The sequence below is a fragment of the Salmo salar genome, chromosome ssa18, assembly GCF_905237065.1.
Source record: "Salmo salar chromosome ssa18, Ssal_v3.1, whole genome shotgun sequence".
Lineage (NCBI taxonomy): Eukaryota > Metazoa > Chordata > Actinopteri > Salmoniformes > Salmonidae > Salmo > Salmo salar.
Window position 1 is genome coordinate 21,692,896 of NC_059459.1, and position 20,808 is coordinate 21,713,703.

A 20,808-nucleotide genomic window follows, 5' to 3' on the forward strand; every position below is an offset into this window, starting at 1 on the left:
GTCCACTCCACATTTGAATGCTTCAACTCCCTTTCCCAAGTCTTTGGGAGCACATTGATGTGGTTCTATGGCCATTGGCCCCATTGCAAGCGGTGGATGAAAATATATTTTGTAAGAGAAAGCCTTTCAGCTAGGGCATGTGGGGGGATCTAATCATGGTTAGAGGAGGGATTCCGTATCCTTGAGTCATCCTGAACTTCAGCCTGAACCCAGGATAGGCTGAAAGGAATATGTTTCTCATCACAGGGACTTGGCCAAAAACTAATTACGTAGACTCTCTCTGTTCAAACACATCCTAAAGCAGACTCCCAGAGAGGCTCAGGTCATTGGCCACGTACTGTTTGTCCTTTGGCACGTCCTCTTTGGGAATACCTTCATAATGATACTTTAACATTTTTACAGAATCATACATTTCATGTTTACATAGACAATCTCAAAGTGCCACATAAAGCAAAAGGCACTTTTGGCACGTCCTCTCCAGGACGAAATCAGTACAGCCTAATGTCCCACTATATTCGTCAGGCTGAAACATGCACTCCCTCTCTATATTAGGCACAGCATTCTCATCTCTCCACTCACAAAAGCTACAGTGCTGTCATGTTTTCCCTAGAATGCATTTTGTTGTTGGTTTGGTCCAGTCAAAGGTCAGCTGCACAGATAACATTCAACAGAACACACAGCACATCCTGTCAGAATCAAAGGCCTCAGTGCTGTCAGTGCCTTCACCCGCTAACGCAATCATTTATAGACGTCCCTTCAAAATGGCTTTGCCAACAAACTAATGACTGACGAATGAACTTCAATGTTATTCTATATATTATATAGGCCCAATGATATAGATAGGAGAGGCAACACCATAAATCATTTATTCTGCAAGAGGGTACCGCTAGCAGCATCCTCTGAACAAAAGTCGACTGAGTTCCCAGAAGACCCGAGGCATGGTTACAACAATGTTCAATCAGTGCTAGAGATGAATCACTGAACCATGAGCAGAGATTCAGATTGTTTTGTGATAGATTACAGGCAGAAAGGCAAAGGCTACAGTCGTAGTGTTTCTGCTGTTGTAGAGATCATTAAGACATATAGGGACTCACAACAGAATCGGAATAACACTTCATACACACTCTGTTCTGTATTACAACATCTTATCTCAGATGTGGTTCCTTGAGGGGGCAGGATAAAGGCCAAAGAATACCGCTTGTCATTGTTGATGAAAAATAGAGTTAAAAAATAATGTTTTTACCGTTTAATCTATTGTGTTTGTATCTTCAGGAGATGACTAATGGAACACATTTCATATAACTACAGTATATGTGGGAATAGAATAACACTTTGAGAGAGAAACACAGGCATTAGTTTTGTTATATCTTGAGGAGGAAACAGGCATAAGAATTTTCCACGACAAAGCTTCAGTTTGAAAACCCTCTTCATTCAGAGTGAGATGGATTTATCTTCCTTGTGCAGGGACGGACTGGGAGAAAAAAAACGGCCCTGGACTTTGATCCAGACCTGCCCACCAGAACCGGTCCCCGTATACTCCACAACAGTCGCCCTGCTAATGCACGCATGTACACACACGACCAGCCCATAATACAGCCACCTAGCTGCATCAACCATTGATCACTATCGCAGTATTACTTTAAAAAGGCTGCAGAACACACACACAAACGCTGCACATTTTCATAAAACTTCTACAGAACACACACTGAACTTGTCACGATCAAACTACCTCACGTCACATGAAGCCTAGGGTGAAAAAGAGATGTTTTAATATCCATAATACTCACTGAAACACAGAACTGTCAAACTGCTGCTCAGGATCAGCTGACTGGCTTCACTCTGTCAAAGTACTGAACAGCAATATTACAGATAGGAAAAAGAGACAGAAATGTAAGAGTAAAATAATGGTAAGTAAACAAGTTATAGGAAATATGTCGCAACTACCCTTTTCTGTGGCAGAGTGGCTTCCACCTCCTCCAGCTCTGTGTCCTCATCCTGTTCTTTGATCTTCTTATTTGCAAACTGAACAAATGTGTCTGTAGCTGCCTTAATGGTGTCAGTCTCTTGACATGCCTTTCAGGGTTTCCTGTGTAGCCACAAACATTCGATGGGCAGACAGGATGCTCATCTCGCTTGCCTGCAGGTATTTGGACAGTGGTGACGTGTTCTCAAATATCCAAAGAAATATAGTATTGTCTCATACCGGAGAAGAACCTTGGTAAATCCTCTTGCCTTCACACGATCACATGTTGGCCTGTCCTTGTATGGCTGATAGTGTGAGGAGTACTTCAACATAGAGACCCTGGTCTGGTTTTCCAAAGGATCCAAAGACCTTCTTCAAAGCACTATCCTTTGCACACCAGCGTGTTTCTCAGATTGGAGATAGGCGTCTGTGTCGCGTGTCCTGGCTCTTCTTCTCCCACACATCCATCTTTTGGTAGGATTTACGGAGTAACACAGCAATGTCGTTAAGGAGAGCAAACAGTGACCCACTTGCTAAGACAATTTCAGTTGTGTCAGACAACCAGATTAAGGACATGTGCACAGCACCATACATGTACTTGATTGGGGGACTTTGAGGATAACAGAGTAGAGAAGCTCATATATTTGCCCTGCATATTGGATGCTCCATCCGTAGCATTGCCAATGCACTTGCTCATGTATAATTTTAGTTTATCCACGGCATCTGTCAACAACCAGACAAAGTACTGTCCAGTGGACGCCTCACACTTCACAACAGCCACAAGCCTCTCTTGTACGACGTCTGTCACATATCTCACAATGACAGAGTACTGGTCTTGAGAAGTTATGTCCTGAGTTGTGTCGATCTGGACAGAAAACATTCCAGCTTGCTCAATTTTACTTGACATGGTCCCTTGGATAATGGTCTGAATTGTGTGAATGACGGTGTTGACAGTATTTTTTGAGAGGAGTGTGATTAGAGAACCTCTGCCTCTTGCCCCAGACTGATGTAGGTTCTTGCTTTTCTCAAAGCATTCGGTGAGATGTTCTTTCAAGCAGACGTCATACATTCCCAGCAGTATTATCATCTCTAAGAAATGACTGTGATCGATACGGGTGTCCTCTGATGTATACGCAGCCTCAGACTGCATCCCCCTGTAACTAAGCCCCCTCTTGCCAATGACTTTCACTATGTCTACGACACGTTCCAGCACCTGCCTCCTCCTGCGTACCTGCTCTGTGTGGGCAGATACCTGACTGCCACTGAGCAGACTTTGAATGTCTGCTTTGGAGGACCTTAAAAAGTATGTCTCAGCACTACTTCTGTGCATGTTGCTCTTCTCATGCTGTTCTACCCTTTGGTGAACATGTTTCCAATCCGTCATTCCACTCATAAAAATACGGCTGTCAGTAGGATTTGCAAATGCCATACAAATTGAACAGTGTAACGCATAGCTTTCTTCATTGTATGACAGACATTTTCGATTGGTGCCGTCTTTAAAACAGAAAACCCTCTGTACCACAGAGTTTTTTGATTTCTGCATAGGGTGGAAACCCAAAAATGTTTTTAGGTCATCTGACTTGGGTCTATTGAAATAATCAAAACTTGGTCTGGCATCCTGGCCTTCCCTGAATCTCTCTTCCCCTGAAACTGGACTGGGCCTGTCATCAACCCCAAAGATCCTCTCTTCCAATAAAACTGGACTGTGTCTGTCATCAACAATACTCTCTTCCACTGAAACTGGACTGGGCCTGTCATCAACCCCAAAGATCCTCTCTTCCAATAAAACTGGACTGGGTCTGTCATCAACAATACTCTCTTCCACGGAAACTGGACTGGGCCTGTCATCAACATCAATGCTCACTTCCACTGAAACTGGACTGGACCTATCATCAACTTGGATATTCATAAAATAATATATAAATTAACTAATAAAAGCCCAATTTTGAAAAACTACAAAAACACAGCAGCAGCCTCAGTATTTCATATCAAGTGAATGAATGACAACACAACATGTTTTTTTTGTGTGGCTTTACTCGCCGTTCACACCGGAATGTTGGCATGATGATGAGATTCAATGCATCGTCTAATAAGAGGTGAAGTGGCAGGAACTGTGGCGATGAGGATCATTGCTAGCAAATTATTGTAGCCACATTCACCCGCACAAAATATGAATTTGAGAAGGAAAGGACTTGATTGGTTTTACAATATGTATACTATTTGCAACCAATGTGTCACGGATCCCTCTGGAAATGTCATTACGCACACCTGGCCCCTATTCCCAGTGATTAGCAATTGTATAAGTGTGTCCTTTGTTCTCCAGTGTCCTGTCGATTATTGTTACAATGTCCGTTGGTTCGTGTGAGTACCTGTGCTGTGTGTTTTGACTTTCGTGCCACGTGTATTGTGCAGATGATTACGGGTCTCGTCCCGTGTGATAATCATTGTGCACATGTGTATTTATTTGAGGTACTTCTCGCTCTTTTGTTTGGGTTTCTACCCTGTGTTTTGTACACGTGTTTGTTTGGTCTTCGTCCCCGTGCCTGTACATGGCACGCTGTAATTTGGGGCTTAATAAAAAACCTTATTACACATTCCTGCGCCTGTCTCCCGAATCCCTTTATACCAGCGCGACAGAATAATCGACCATTAAGGGAGACAGCGGGAATGGCCCGTCTGACAACGCTGCGACTGGTCCGTCCGGCGCCGCTGCAACTCCGGCAGCTGCAACTGGGCCGTCCGACGTCGCCACAACGGGTCCGTCCGACTACGCAACTTCAGCAGCTGCAACTAGCCCGTCCGATGCTGCCACAACCGGTCCGTCCGACGCCACTGTAACTGGTCCGTCCGACGCCACTGTAACTGGTCCGTCCGACGACGACGCAACTTCGGCAGCTGCATCGGGTCCTGATCGACTCGCACTGCGTTCCTGTGATCATCCTCGGGGCCGGTGTCGTTACACTGCTGGTGCAGCTTGTCGGGGGGGGTACTGTCATGGATCCCTCCGGGAACTTTCATTACGCACACCTGGCCCCTATTCCCAGTGATTAGTAATTGCATAAGTGTGCCCTTTGTTTACCATTGTCCTGTTGATTATTGTTCCAATGTCCGGTGGTCGTGTGAGTACCTGTGCTATGTTGTTTTGGCTTTCGTGCCACGTGTATATATTGTGCAGATGATTACGGGTCTCGTCCCGTGTGATAATCATTGTTCGATTGTGTATTTATTCGAGGTACTACTCGCTCTTTTGTTTGGGTTTCTACCCTGTGTTTTGTACACCTGTTTGTTTGGTCTTCGTCCCCGTGTCTGTACATGGCATGCTGTCATTTGGGGCTTAATAAAAAAACGTATTACGCATTCCTGCGCCTGTCTCCCGACCCTTTATAGCAGCGCGACAGAGTGGCTGTATAGACATGAAATAAAATTTGCTAATTAACGTTTGCATATGTCTAATGCAATTTAGCATTTAGAAAGACAAGGCAAAAGCAAGCAGAATCCAACGAAAATGCTTATTTAGCTAAGTACAACAGTAAACATACGACAGTAAATCACTGATTCTCTAGTGATTGCCATTTCCCAAAAAATCCAGGTGTTGTTACACGTGGTCTGCCACTGCGTGGATGATCTTTCTTTTGGTGTTTTTCAGAGTCAGTAGAAAGGCCTCTTAGGCCTCTTTAGTGTCCTAAGTTTTCATAACTGTGACCTTAATTGCCTGCCGTCTGTAAGCTGTTAGTGTCTTAACGACTGTTCCACAGGTGCATGTTCCTTAATTGTTTATGGTTCATTGAACAAGCATGGGAAACAGTGTTTAAACCATTTACAATGAAGATCTGTGAAGTTATTAGAATTTTTAGGAATTATCTTTAAATGACAGGGTCCTGAAAAAGGGACGTTTCTTTTTTTGCTGTGTTTAGTGCTACTACTACCAAATAAGTCGGTTAGTTTTTTACATTTACTTGCATTTGAGTGAAGACTTTTGACTCTTTTGTCTCTTGACTTTTCAGCCCCACCCTTACGTTTTTTTTACTCTGCTTTTCCATTTTCTATTGTAGCTAGTTTTCGAGCTGTTTCTGTCAATGTGTTTGTGAGTGTGAGCGAGACAAAGGGGGCGGGGCTAAGGGTTGCATAGATGTTCGTTTGGAATAGACCAACGGGCCTGGGGGAAAGGGGGGGTTGGCCCGTGTCGCTCAACCTTCTGCCAACTTTTTTATTAGTAGTAAAAAATGTATAAGGCAGGCGGCCCACCGGCCCAGAGGGTGACCAGCCCACCGGGAGTTCTCCCGGTGCTCCCGATGGCCAGTCCGCTATTTTCCTTGTTTGATGGCATGAATCATCTGAAGTGTAATTTGGGCTCTTCATGAGAAAGAGTAATGTGTGTCCACATGAAAATGGAGTTTCCTATCCTGAGCCGATCCAGATGTGTTTGTGTTTAGTCATTTAATGATATGCGCATGAGTGCATCAACCCCTGCCTAAAAAAGAGTTTCAATAACAAACCAATTAAATATCGATCAGAACTGATTATCCAGTTAACAGGATTCGCCTGAGAGCCTGAGAGAGTTGACAGATGATGTGATCCAATCGGCATGCGGACTCAGCCTCCTACAGTGAAATGTGTATAAATCTGTATCGCTCAAGCCCGGGAATTATCAGCAATTAGACTCAGCCTCTCATGAATATGGATTTGCGCTGGTGGGAAATGATTTATTCAAATTAGTGTTTATCTCTGTGTGCGCAGAGCCATGGACCTTCTCCGGCTGGCTTTTTCACTTGTCAGAAATGAACTATCTCACCTTTTAATGCCGCAACTGCTGGGAGTTTGGAAAGATGAACATCGTGCAGCAATCAACATTTCATTTATTTTTCAGCCCAAGAAACAGATGTAATGGATTGGGGGAGAGCTCGATCTCCACAGAAAAATACATTTTCTTCTCAAAGTAGAAGAAACACTACAGAAGACTAATTCACAACATTTTATCCATAGAACTGTCCTTAGTAGGAAGGATTGTTGACATATATTTGACATGTCTATCTAAAAGCATAATTGAGAAATCATTAATCAAAGTTGGTATATTTATGACATTACCCAGGCCTCCTTTAAGACTCCATAATGTTTCATCTGTAGATTCTACAAAGCAAAACTTGGTATCATATGAAGCTTTACATTAATATATGAATATGGAAAATTTTGTAGAATAATTTCTAAATGATGCTTTTAGATATAAATATAAATATATTATTATATAAATATATTTCAACAATCCTTCCTCCAAAGGACCATTCTATGGATAAAAAAAACAAAAACATGGTCTATTTTTGTTCCGTGTGGATTCACTCAGAAAACTTCTCTGAAAAGAATGTATTCACCACCTCAGTCTATAACTCCAACCATGCATATACCTTATTAATAGAGCAGTTCAATGACTCATCACAGTAAATGTTAGCAGTCTCTAACAACAACACTCAGTATCATTTACCCTACAATCGTCCACTTCTACATAGCCTTGGTTGTCACAGAATGTAATATTATGTCAAGAGGATCGGCCTTGACAGACTGTTTGGCATTATCAAGAATAATGGGAAGTGGTCTCTGATTCCATTAAAAACCAGGGGATTCTGGGAATATTTTCAATCATTCTAGCTATTTCTCTCCAAATCTAAATAGCATCCCTGCTTCATATGGCCTTTGAAGGCAAAAGAGACCACGTTAAATAAGTTGTTAGAGTTCTTATGGAATCCAAAACACAGATGATGATGATGATGGTCCTCTTACTGTCAAAGGTCATGGCAACTCCCCCCTCCAATGTCTCTATTCCCCTCATCTAGTCTTCTAGACATGTCATCTCCAACAATGTGAGTGGTACATTTTGCATGTCATACATGGACCGGTTGTACATTTCAGGCCCTGCTCTCAATTGCACCCCCTGCTCAGTCAACTCTGCCTGTCAAAATGGAACCTGCCTTTATTACAAGTCGATGCATTCTCTACATTGAATTCTATTCAGTCTAGTTGTCTTATACAGTTGCTGTATAACACAACTGTCTGTATTTGCTTCTTTGCACACTAGAGTCTTTTGACGTCTGATGATGGAATAGAATGCTAATCACATCACTTTAAAGGTAGGTCTAAATCCTAATAGCCTCTGTATGATACAGTTCATAATTCACTAGTCTCACCGTGATATCGCCATGTCTTATGTGACCATGTAGATTCAAAGTAGTCGAGGAAACGTGTGGGTAGTGAATCTTCTCTTTTGTTCCCTGAACACCACACAGTGTGTTTCAATTAGCTGCAATGTGATGTGAAGTACACGTCAGCTGACGGTTTAAAGGTTGTTTGTAACATTTCAGTCTGTGGAGATCATAACAGGTTACCGTTACAGGAACGTGACTGTAGTCAAACGGACAAGCTTCACGGAGTCCTCTAAAATATGTGCTTGATACAGATGTATAATCATATCTTCCATCACCACTGCAAGACTACAGTCTCAACTGAAGAGATTTCATTACAATCTCTTGTCTGGTAGCCACTTTAATGTTCTATGCAATTTGGCATGTAATGAAAATCGATTGCTGTGATGAGGATCCTTTTGTTCTATGTGGATGGCTATGGTGAATTACTGTTTAATTTTCTAGGAGAGTGTCTGCTACAAATAATACAGTATATCAGCAAAAAGCCTTACCCCACTGGGCACAGACGTCAATTCAACATCTATTCCACGTTGGTTCAACGTAATTTCATTGAAATTACCTGGAAAAAACGTTGCTTCAACCAGTGTGTGCCCAGTGGGACTAGTTATATTTACATATCTACCTCAATTACCTCGTACCCCTGCACATCGACTCGGTACTGGAACCCCGTGTGTATAGCCAAGTTATCGTTACTCATTGTGTATCTTCTATTACCCTACTATTACTTTTGTTCTATTTTTCGATTATTTCTCTATTTTCTTTCTCTCTGTATTGCCCTACCCTGGAGGCTCTCACTGGACTAGAGGTTTTTGAGACACCAAGGCTGTGTTTCTCTTGAAACTATGGTGTACACTTTGGTCATGTCGAAAGCATGAAAAGAGAGATTGCTATGGTGAAGCTTACCCTGCCGCCAAAGCCAAATTGCGTGTGTGCATACGCACGCCAGTATCCACTCGCAGAACCACAGCAGTAGTGATGACAGTCTGTGTGTCTAAGCAGTTTCACAGTAAGAGCAGCCAACCACACTGCTGACGCTAGTCCATGAAGAAGGAGATGACAAGTGAAACGATAGACTTCCTGATGGAAGTTTCAACATCACTGTTACTTTATATTTTCAGTGTGAGGCTTTGCATCTACACAATCTAAGTTACATAACAAAACAATCCCCATCAAAATCTGTCAGTTTAAGCTAGAGATATCAGCTTTTTTTGCATTTGATGCATCTCAATCCACCGCATCTGCGGTGAAAGGTGGCAGAGCTAGAGCGATGTTAGTAAAACCATGAGACATCCCATCTGCGGTGAAAGGTGGCAGAGCTAGAGCGATGTTAGTAAGACCATGAGACATCCCATCTGCGGTGAAAGGTGGCAGAGCTAGAGCGATGTTAGTAAGACCATGAGACATCCCATCTGCGGTGAAAGGTGGCAGAGCTAGAGCGATGTTAGTAAGACCATGAGACATCCCAAAAATCGGTCTTCTCACAAAAACATCTATAGCATCCAAACAGTTTGACCTACTATTAAGGGGAGACTATCACAAACACGATGGTGTTCTCCGTTTCACTCTACGACCCCCATAAGTGTAACGGTACTTGTCTGAAGGTAGCCAATTAAAAAAAATAAAAAATGAATGGAAGTATGAAGGTATTTTTGTGCCTACCCAAAAAAAGGAGTTAAGACTAGAGTCTTAGACTATAAAGAAATAAAGAATTTGACAGCCAAATTGCAGTAAAAAGCTGCCTTGGCCTTTACAATCTCACTTTCTCAGATTTATCAAGGTCAGTTGCTTATTCAGTTTCTACCTTCTCCCTCCACAACCTAGTCTCAGGGCAGTTCGGAAGATTTGGTACGTAAATCTGTTCCCCTCCATTTAGGTTGGTACATTACTTTATGTTAGGTTACATTATGAATGGAAAAGTGGTCACACAATATCATATGAATTAGAGGGGGTAAGTTATAATACGGTCATACAATAACATATGAATTGGATGATGTAACTTATCATTAGTATTACCGGCGTATAGTAATATACGTCCTTTTCTGAGACAAGGTTGCTTGTTGTGTCAACAACGAAGGAGAAAAGAGAACTAACAACAAGGACAATTTACGTAAAAGGTTAGGTGAATTGGGTTAAGATTAGAATAAAGGTTAGGGGAAGGCGTAGCTAAAAAGCTACAGTTGTCGACAACACGACTTGAACACGCACATTTTGGATTGCTAGATGATTATGGTATATGCCCACCCATCCTCCTTCCTATAGTTTCTGTCTTAAAGTAGAAGTTCACTTTATTGAGTAAAATAGTATTTTACCTGATTATGTATTTTTGCTGAAGGTAATTATGCCGCGTTCACGTGCTAGTTGGAACTAGGAAACTCTGAAATGTACAATTTGGTTGTAGTTATTCACGTGCCGTGTTCAACCAGTTAGCAAGTCAGACATTTCTCAGTTTCCTAGTTCTGACTAGCACGTTGTCACGTCTGTCGTAGGAAGAAGAGGACCAAAGTGCAGCGTGTGTGTCGTTCCACATTTTATTTATACTGTGAAACTATGCAATACATAAATACACTGAATGAAAAAAAATTTAAAAAACGTGACGCAGAGATGAACACATACACAACTCAAAATTAATCACCCACAAAACCCAGGTGGAAAAACCCCTACTTAAGTATAATCTCCAATTAGAGACAATGAGGACCAGCTGCCTCTAATTGGAGATCATCCCAAACAAAACCCCAACATAGAAATACAAAACTAGAACCTAAACATAGAAATAGAAAACAGAGAAGAAAAAAAACCCTGTCACGCCCTGACCTACTCTACCATAGAAAATAACATCTTTCTATGGTCAGGACGTGACACACGTGAATGGTTTTAAATTTTTTACATTTAACTAGGCAAGTCAGTTAAGAACAAATTCATATTTTCAACGACAGCCTAGGAACAGTGGGTTAACTGCCTTGTTCAGGGGCAGAACGACAGATTTTAACCTTGTCAGCTCTGGGATTCTATCTTGCAACCTTCGGTTACTAGTCCAACGCTCTAACCACTAGGCTACCTGCCGCCCCATAGGATTATACCATTACCCAAGTGGAGACTGTTTAATATGGAATTAAACAGTCTCCACTTGGGTCATGGTATAATCCAAGGTGTGGCTATGGGGGAGGTTCCAATAACGTGGTGTTTGTGACATCTCATATACTAGTATACGACTGGGAAATGTCCACTTGAACGCCCCTTCAACTGTTAGTTACTAGTGGGAAACTCGTCTATAATCCCTGTGCTCCCAGTTTCCTACTTCCACCTCTGACCTCTGTAATTTGTCAGTAAAAAAGACAACAACAATGGCGGCCTCTTCAGCAGCTGTTGATAATGGTAAGATCAATATACAAATTGATGATACAAATGTATTCTGTTCATCTTCCATTTGGTTTAGAAAGTGAAAGCAGCTTTTTGTGGGGAAAAAAAGCTAAACAATCACACGTCTTCTAATGACCTCAATGTTTGATGGTGTTTCCCAGTCCATTAGGCGAATGCACTAACTCGTATTTACGACTTCACAACTGCAAATGAAGGTTCTTAAATGGTTCTTCCTCAGATCTTAAGGTTCCTTGGAGAACTCTTGCCCGATAAAGCACCTTTGAGTTAAGTTTGGGGTTCTTGGATGTGGCATCTGTGGTTCTTCAGAATTATTAAAGGTTATTGAAATGCTGGAAGCCTGCAGATGTGTCCCTTTATTAGCACACAGCAAATTGGTCAGTGTTAACTAGAGTTGATATTTCAGTGTAACATTTGTAGTGTTGATTCAAGAGTTAAATTAACACTATAAAGAGATAAACTAACACTCAGTGGTTTAAAAGAACCACAGTGTTGGTGTTCATAACCACAGTTGACCCAAAACTATGCCCATTATTATCATATTTCCCAGCATGCTTTATTGCAGGTAGATTTTTTTTAAATAGTTTCTTTCAATATCTACAGTATGTTTTTGCATGTACATTGATTGATTAAATAATCTTATGCTACTCAAATATCAATAACGTAGCATTTTCTAAACTATTCCAATCTGTTACTTGGACTTATTGTACCCGTGACTGAAATGGTTGTTCCAGTTTAGACGTTTAGCTTAGTCTTCCCAACCCTGGCTGTCATTCTGAAACAAGTTGCAGTTGAATAAAATGTCAAATGTTGAATATCCCCACTCTAGTTGGATTCCAAAAGGAATTACACATCACATTGCAAATCAGCATAATGTGATTTACAAGCCTGATGTGGTTTGTAAAACATGAGTTTCAGGTCACTGTATTAGGGTAAAACTAGGCCCTCAACAGAATATCTTAAGAAATTGTATTGTTTTAAAAAGTACAATTTTTATCACAACATATTCACCTTAGGTCTCATTTGGTTATTAAGGCCACAGGACTGAAAATTAATGAACGCCAAAAGCACATCTTAGTCACTAGCAAACACAGTCATGGGTGATACTAGTAACTCTAGAATTCACTCAAAAGGCACTCTGGGAAATATGGAAATAAGGCTTAAAACCCTACATAAGGGCTATTCAATTCCTGTTTTGGAGGGCTAAAACATTTCTGGTTTTGGATTTTGTTATGATTTTTTAAAGAACCATCCCATCTATGGTTCTTCAGAGGCCATAAAGTGGTTATCTTATGGCATTGCCCTCAAGAAAGCTTATTTGGTTACAATTTGCTCTTTCATTTTAAAAGAAGGGTAATTACCACCTTTCCACTTGGTTATGAATGCAGCATGAATACTTATGTCTAGACAGATATTTAGTAACTTTTACCAGTATTGGAATTGCTTATGGCGAGGCTGGTCAGAGCCTGGTAGACCCTACCTACACCTGTGCCAAGTAGGCTAAAATACTGTATATTGGCAGGAACGCCTGTTTAGGCAGAATCCTTTTTATTTTGGACTCTGTGTTTTTTGATGGTATTGTCAGTCTTTTTGAAAATGTTCCTAAATATTTCTGCCAACGTTCATTTATGAACCTAGTTTTGCATCATAACTAGATTTAATCAGTCTGCAGCTTTTCAATGAAGGATAGTAGAAGGGGCTAGAAATGTAGACACTGGTGTCGCCTACAGTAGGAATGTTCGTTGTATTGCTGTGATTATTGCGGCTGTCCAGTACCCAATTCCTCTCTTCCCTTGGTCACTTCCACACTTCAGACTCTTGCAGCTCGGTAAAAATAATCTGGAGGAGAGACGAGATGCTACATAGGTTATTGCTTTCCGGTATCCTTGGGATGTCCATAGCCTAAACCCTAACCTCAACTGTTACCTTAATTTAACCCTTTTGAATTTGAATTTCAATATAGTGACGTCAGAGTGTGGACATCCGAAGGATCCCATTTAGATCCTTGCTTGATAGTCACTGAACGCCCGCGCTATACAACCAGTGTTTGATAGAGTGCCATTCAAAAGAACGCAGTTGTGAATTCATTATAATGTGCCTGTCTAAACTCGTATACCTTACCTTATTGAGACAAAACGGAGTTCATTTTGTATTACTAGAATGGATATGGAATGTTCATGAAGAGCGCGCAAAGAAGTCGCGTTGATTGATTCATCCGATCTTGAACGTGAGTAACAGCAATATAATTTGGCCACTCGTTATTACCAGCATGTGTAGGCAGCATTTGACCGTTTTTTGTTGTTGTTGCCCGATATGCAAATCAAACAAAGTTTGTGGTCTAACTGTGGCATAATAATGAGAGCATTCTCTCGTAGAGTACTTCTATTCCACCTAGAAATATTTACCCTATTCAGGGGTTGTACTATATATAGCCTTCACTCCAACTTGTGATGACTTTTATGAATAAAATAAATAATGGAACCGGCAATGTACTTGTTTCTGATAACCAACTTCAACATTTTGCCGCAAATTAAGTTTTGGAAATTAGCCTATCCTGAATAAATTTCAATGCCCATGCCAATATTTTAGCGACAGTGACCATTTTTGTGAGTTGTCAACATTTTAATGTTCTCATCTTGGAATCAAACTAGAGTTTCAACACACAAAGAGCAGCCAGTTAGTTTAATGCTTTGTGGATATGTACTCCTATAATAGATTGCATTAGAAGCCCTATAAAGACAAACTGCTGCCCTCAGGTTGAACTTAAAGTGTACCCATTAATTGAAGATTACATCCACTAACACATTATATCTAACACACTATTGGGGCCAAATTGAATGCCAAATTGCATTTCCACCTGCCACTGAGCATAAACTGGTGTAATCAACGTTGTTTCCACTTCACTTCAACCCCAAAACTAAATGTGATCGAGGTGGAAAACTGGTTGGATTTGCAAAAAGTCATCAATGTAAGGGAATTTCGTCTTTTTTTTCACTCAACTTTGAACCTAAATCCAATGACATGGTGAAATGTTTTGTTGATTTCACGTTGAATTCACATTAGTTTGCAACTCAACAAAATGTAAATCAAAACTAAATATATTATAGAGGTGCTTGCTCAGATAGGAGCCGTGTCAGAAAGCTCTTCTTCCGAGGCAGACTTATTTTTCCTCAGTGAACAGCTGTAGAATATCTCTGTGTCATTCCTGGGGGTTGAATCCTCTTCTAGTCCACCAGAGACTAAACCACAAAAGGCTATTCCATGAGGTGGAATTAACAAATGAATTTCTCGGCACATCAGATATGTCGTTTTTTTCTCTCTCACAATTTAATTGTTTCATTACTTTATATCTGACTACACACACACACACACACACACACACACACACACACACACACACACACACACACACACACACACACACACACACACACCTGTCAGGTAGGATGGCAATGCCATATTGCATGAATCATCCACCGGTATCCAGAGGTGTTTGATGTCTGAATCAGTGGTACAATCTGTCATCTGCCAGATGTCAGAGTGCCCACTGTTTCCTTCTGACGTTTTCTCCACTTCCTCTCCCCCTCCTGTCTGAGAGCTGTGGTAGGCTATTGCTCAGTGCTCTGACATGAGGCCATGGTAGGTAGACAGATGACCTTTGGATAAACCTGTCTCCGTGGACTCATGTTGACTTACGCTTAAAGTGCCTTTGAGCAAGCGGTGGGTCGGCGTTAGGGAGAGGTGGGTGGTTGAGGTTGGAGGACCTCGTCTTAACTCGGTCTCCCCAGTTTCTGCTTTTCCAAGTTTGTGCCCTACCCTGGAGGCTGACTCACTGGAGGTTTCTGGTCACCCATAGGCTGAGCAAAGGTCTGTAGCTTTTGAGACGCCAAGGCTGTGTTTCTCTTGGCACTATGTTGTACACTTTCATCATGTTGAAAGCATGAAAAGAGAGATTGCTATGGGGAAGCTTACCCTACCCTGCCGCCAAGGCCAATTTGTGGGAAAAAAATACTTAGTCATTTTAGGAATAGCTTTTGTGTGTGCGTGCGTGCATGCACAACCCATGATCCACGCTCAGAACCACAACAGTGGTGATGACAGTCTGTGTGTCTAAGCAGTTTCACAGCAAGAGCAGCCAACCACACTGCTGACACTAGTCCAGGGAGAAGGAGATGACAGGTGAAATGATCGATAGACTTCCTGATGGACGCTTCAACATCACTGTTACTTTATATCTTCAGTGTGACGCTTTGCCTCTAAACAGTGCCAGCGTCATAGAGTGCTGTAGTACAGTAGACCTCCTTGGAGAGCTTCTGCTCTTTACTATCCATATACTGTAGCTACATCCTCGGATTGATGGGCTCAGTGGAGGAGTAGGCATATTAGCCTGACACCTTGACTTGTTTTTGAGTCATGAAGATCGTTATCTGTTGTTTTATGGGTAACGCTAACACAAGCCCCACCCCTTCCTCCATGGCAGCTATTGATTGACTTGATCGATGCGCAGTTAGTGATCAGGCAGAGAGACTCTATTCCCCAAGGGCTACTCACATTTAATAGGCTGTGCTGACATCATTTATCTTCTGTGGGCCATAACGAAGATTTAGTGCCTTTGCTATCTGCTGTTTCAGGCCATTCACTGTACATCTAACCACAGGATTCCATGATATGCCCCCCCATCAAATACATTACTTTGAATAGATAGATACAGAGACATATATCTACATTTATGGCTCTAGATACTTGTAATCTATTTTACAGTGGTTTGTCTGTTGCCATGTTATGCTTTTCCCCCATTCAGTCATAGTTCCACAGCTTCTGTATTCCTCCTATTCCCCATTGGTCCATTGCCCCCTGTCCTCTTTCCCCCTCACTGAAAATGCATCCGTTAAACAGTAGGAGGAACCTTTCAACATAACCCTGGTTGTTATGAAGTTTTAATGACATTAAAGCACCGTGCAAAGGTCCCACACTTCAATAGAAACATACAGATCTTAGCTCAAAACCACAGCTTGGTGCCAGATGTCTCAGCACTGGACTGCAATGACCTGCTGTCCTGAACTTGTCAAGACCTCACCAGTGAAAACTGTGTCTTCTGGGAATGACTCTTACAACACTAGGCTAATTATCGTTATCTCTCAAGTGATAGCACATTGACATACAATATGGGTCTTATAGACTCCTTTCAAGCCCCCATTTTCCCAAACTAGCGGTCGCGACCCCATGTGGGGTCACCTGATTTGAAAATGAGGTCACGAGAGAAACTCTGAAATAAAAAATTGCGCTTGGTTCATAGAATCGGGGTGGTTACGCCAGTTTGGGAACCCTTGTGCTAATGTAATAGTTGCTGCCGGTAAGAGTCTTTAGTTGCATATATATTCAACCCGTGTCAATGGGGTTGCGAGTTCATTAACTTACAGACACAACCCTCCAATAAATGTCAGAAGTTAAAATATTGAGGGAAAGATTTTTGTGGTTACATGTTCATTCTATTTTCAGAAATGAGAGAAAATAGCCTGATGTTGATATATTTCAGTAGTGAATCACTCTCTTTCTCTGTAACAAAAATAATGGTGGAAAAAGGAAACCTAATCTGACCCAATGAGGTAAATTAATCAGATTTACAGATCTCTGTGTTCTTCTAAGAACACATTTTGGTTCCCCTGCCAACATCTAACCGGACTTACTCTGGGCCAGACCTAAGGCTATGTCCCTGACAACATCTAATTGGACTTACTCTGGGCCAGGCCTAAGGCTATGTTCTCTACCTGGATGCACTTATTCTCAATGGAGGGTGATGAACAATGTGCTGTTATTCCAAAGCGTTCCAGTCCTTTTTACCACAAAGCCTAGTTTTTACTTATTGTTTTGCACAATATAAATCACAAATATCCCCTACCAGAAGGGGATTCCTCTCTTATCGCACTCTTTTGCAATGGTTCAGTGTTTTTGTGCCATCTCTTTCCCAATCCCAGAGAAGAAGCTTCTCTGCACTACGACCGGTAGCCCCTCACAGAGTGTTCTGAACGAGACATTCCTCTGGAAGTGGTAAACATGTAGACAGGATTAGTTCACTTTCTTACTCTCCTCTTTAACTGCTTTGCCAAGTCTCTGGAACGACGAGTATTAAGAGCGAGATGGACTGCACAACAAAGTCAGGCAAGAGTTGTCTATAGTCAGTCAATGTGAGAGGAAGGAGAAATGTTGAAGGGGTAGAGAGGATAATACTTTTTAATGTCATATTTTATCTGAAATAATGGCATGATTGATAAAGAGAACACACTCTCTGAGGAGAGAGAGGATAATACTTTTTAATGTCATATTTTATCTGAAATAATGGCATGATTGATAAAGAGAACACACTCTCTGTAGTATTTTATTTCCTTCTCCTTTTCTGTAGTCAATCCTGCCCAAAGCAGATCTTTGTGAAGGCTGTAAATACCAGGGGTGTAGTGCTGCCAAAGCGCGGAGGAGTGGCGCTCCCTCACTTTTTTTCAATTTAAGAATACACAGTGCTGGTAAAACTATTTCTGGAAAATGTATTCGGATAAATTCTAAATAAATTATATTTAATTACCACAAAAATTCCATGAAAAATGATAGAATCACAAACCAAATAACTATGTATAGTAGCCTAGAGGTAAATGGTGGTTTCTTCCCTGTCTTCTCTCTGATGGTGGCGAGAATGATGAACAACTATAGACTACATGTGTGCAATGCGGAGGCCCGTCGGAGTCTTGACCACTTTGGCCAATCAGATCATTACAAAAAATCCAAATTCACTGTGTGTCTGCCTTGACGTTCATAAAACTCCATGGACCCGTCTTGCGCAGTGGAACCCAGAATGATATGTGACCACTTGGTTACACCGTTCTGCCAAGGACACTCCAACCAGAGTGGCCACCGCATAGCCCAAGGAGCCTGACTCTCTGGAAGTTGCTGTAGCCCTGCTTGGGATATTTAGCCTACATTGGCTATAGGTTGAGACGCAGGGCCATTCTAGCTTGGTATGGGTGGGCAATTGGAAATGTGAATTGGGCCAAGTTGGAGGCAATAATGCATGTAGGTTATAGTTTATTGAGATGCATGAATACACCACACCAAAAGCTTGATTTTATGGCTGTTTTAAAACAAATTTCCTGCAATTATTTATGTTCATTGCTTGTTCAATTGATTTGATAGAATGTTTCATCTATGCAAATAAATGATATGAATTGATAGTTCACCTCTCTGCTTTCTTTTGTACAGTATATTGTAACCATGTGTTCAAGCTAATGTAACACATGGGATATGAACCTAGGTCTCCCACAGGAGCAACCAATGTCTTAGACCAATAGGAAATTCCCAGTTGGGCTGAGGGCAGACACTGGTTTTGAAGTTCGCAGGCAGGGTTACCTGGTTGCGTGACAATGACCGCCTCATGTCCGCAAAACTAATCAAATCAAAGTTTATTTATAATACACAAGCAATTGTGTAAGCTACACAATACAATGAAATGCCTAGTCACAATAAAGTTATCCTTGCAAACAGTGAAAAGGAGGGCCGAGCACAGAGTAGGTTGAGTGCTTCCTAGTTCCTTGGTGTCCAAATCACCAACAAACTATCATGGTCCAAACACACCAAGATAGTCATGAAGAGGGCACGACAACGCCTATTCCCCCGCAGGAGACTGAAAAGATTTGGTATGGGTCCGCATATCCTCAAAAAGTTATACAGCTGCACCATCGAGAGCATCCTGAATGGTTGCATCACCATCTGTTATGGCAACTGTTCCATATCGGACCGCAAGGCGCAACAGAGGGCAGTGTGTATGGCCCAGTACATCACTGGGGCCAAGCTTCCCACCATCCAGGACCTCTATACCAGGCAGTGTCAGAGGAAGGCCCTAAAAATGACCAAAGCTAACCTAGTCAAAGACTGTTCTCTCTGCTACCGCACGGCAAGTGGTACCGGAGCGCCAAGTCTAGGTCCAAAAAGGCTTCTTAACAGCTTCTACCCCCAAGTCATAATACTGCTGAACAGCTAATCAAATGGCTACCCAGACTATTTGCATTGACCTCCCCACCTCCTTTTTTACATTGCTGCTACTTGCTGTTTATTATCTGTGCGTACCCCTACCTACATGTACATATTACCTAAATTATCTCAACTAACCTGTACCCCCGCACATTGACTCGGTACTGGTATGCACCTGTATGTAGCATAGTTATTGTTATTTTATTGTTGGTCTTTTATTTTTTAACTTTAGTTTATTTAGTAAAAAATTTCTTAACTTCATTTTCTTAACTACTTTGTTGGTTAAGGGCTTGTAAGTAAGCATTTGATTTGATAAAATGTGACGTTACATCACATAAAGGATTAATTAGCATTTTACATAAGATAACAAAATATGATAGCATAGTAGGCCTATAACGCTACTGTTACACCAAAAACACCTAATTTCTGATGAGATTTTAGGATGGTTAGCCGATATACAGTTCATTCGGAAAGTATTCAGACCCCTTGGCTTTTTCCACATTTTGTTACATTACAGCCTTATTCTAAAATGTATTAAATTGTTAATTTCAGTCATTAATCTACACACAATATCACATAATGACAATGCCAAAAAAGGTTTTTAGAAATGTGAGCAAAGTTATAAAAAAAACTGATATCACATTTACCCAATTATTCAGACCCTTTACTCAGTACTTCGTTCAAGCACCATGGCAGCGATTACAGCCTTGAGTGTTCTTGGGAATGACACTGCAAACTTGGCACTAGAGGTCGACTGATTAATCGGAATGGCCAATTAATTAGGGATGATTTAAAGTTTTCAGAACAATCGGAAATCGGTATTTATGGACACCAATATGCCGATTTTTTAAAATTTGTATTTATTTATTTATTTAAATATATTTTTTTACACCTTTATTTAACTAGGCAAATCAGTTAAGAACACATTCTTATTTTCAATGATGGCCTAGGAACGGTGGGTTAACTGCCTTGTTCAGGGGCAGAACGACAGATTTTTACCTTGTCAGCTCGGGGATTCAATCTTGCAACCTTACGGTTAACTAGTCCAACACTCTAACCCCCTGCTTTACATTGCACTCCACAAGGAGCCTGCCTGTTACGCGAATGCAGTAAGAAGCCAAGGTAAGTTGCTAGCAAGTATTAAGCTTACCTTATAAAAAACAATCAATCAATAAATCATAATTACTAGTTAACTACACATGGTTGATGATATTACTAGTTTATCTAGCCTGTCCTGCGTTGCATATAATCGATTTGGTGCGC

At 41.3% G+C, this 20,808-nt stretch overlaps 1 protein-coding gene across 5 annotated transcripts in view; it reads left to right on the top strand.

Moving 5' to 3' along the window:
* Positions 1-13,324: 13,324 nt before the first annotated feature.
* Positions 13,325-20,808, top strand: part of LOC106577042 (carbohydrate sulfotransferase 15) — a 37,362-nt gene continuing 29,878 nt past the window's right edge. For 3 of the 5 annotated variants that reach the window (XM_014154724.2, XM_045700866.1, XM_014154725.2), the window contains exon 1: positions 13,326-13,756. The gene's annotated coding sequence lies outside the window, so the exon portion shown is untranslated. Of the gene's footprint in view, positions 13,757-20,808 lie in introns of all 5 variants that reach the window. The other 2 variants (XM_014154727.2, XM_014154726.2) reach the window with 2 other exon arrangements.